Here is a 1,135-nt window from a genome sequence, read left to right on the forward strand (position 1 = left end):
TGTTCAGGCCGAATTTTGTGCATTTCCATCGGCGGGAAGAGGTCCAAACGGGAATGGGATTGAATGTGACTGCTGAAGCCGACATTGAGACCTCTAACGCGGGTAGCTCGGCAGGATTTGACCCGGCGGTTCTGCCGAAGGTCTCACCTTCGAGGGGGGAGCGTCCCGCGTGTTCAGGCCGAATATCGTGCATTGTTAACGGCGGGAAGTGTTCCAAAAGGGAATGGGATTGAATGTGACTGCTGAAGCCGACATTGAGACCTCTAACGCGGGTAGCTCGGCCGGATTTGACCCGGCGGTTCTGGCGACGGTCTCGCCTTCGAGGGGGGAGCGTCCCGCGTGTTCAGGCCGAATTTTGTGCATTTCCATCGGCGGGAAGAGGTCCAAACGGGAATGGGATTGAATGTGACTGCTGAAGCCGACATTGAGACCTCTAACGCGGGTAGCTCGGCCGGATTTGACCCGGCGGTTCTGCCGAAGGTCTCACCTTCGAGGGGGGAGCGTCCCGCGTGTTCAGGCCGAGTTTTGTGCATTTCCATCGGCGGGAAGAGGTCCAAACGGGAATGGGATTGAATGTGACTGCTGAAGCCGACATTGAGACCTCTAACGCGGGTAGCTCGGCCGGATTTGACCCGGCGGTTCTGCCGAAGGTCTCAGCTTCGAGGGGGGAGCGCCCACCGTGTACAGGCCGATTTTCATGCATTTCCAACCGTGGGAAGGGGTCCGAAAGGGGATGGGGGTGAACGTGACTGCTCAACCCGACTTTGAGACCTCTAACGCGGGTAGCTCAGCCGGATTTGACCCGGCGGTTCTGGCGACGGTCTCGCCTTCGAGGGGGGAGCGTCCCGCGTGTTCAGGCCGAATTTTGTGCATTTCCATCGGCGGGAAGAGGTCCAAACGGGAATGGGATTGAATGTGACTGCTGAAGCCGACATTGAGACCTCTAACGCGGGTAGCTCGGCCGGATTTGACCCGGCGGTTCTGCCGAAGGTCTCACCTTCGAGGGGGGAGCGTCCCGCGTGTTCAGGCCGAATTTTGTGCATTTCCATCGGCGGGAAGAGGTCCAAACGGGAATGGGATTGAATGTGACTGCTGAAGCCGACATTGAGACCTCTAACGCGGGTAGCTCGGCCGG

Source organism: Chiloscyllium punctatum, unplaced genomic scaffold (genome assembly GCF_047496795.1).
Source record: "Chiloscyllium punctatum isolate Juve2018m unplaced genomic scaffold, sChiPun1.3 scaffold_1847, whole genome shotgun sequence".
Lineage (NCBI taxonomy): Eukaryota > Metazoa > Chordata > Chondrichthyes > Orectolobiformes > Hemiscylliidae > Chiloscyllium > Chiloscyllium punctatum.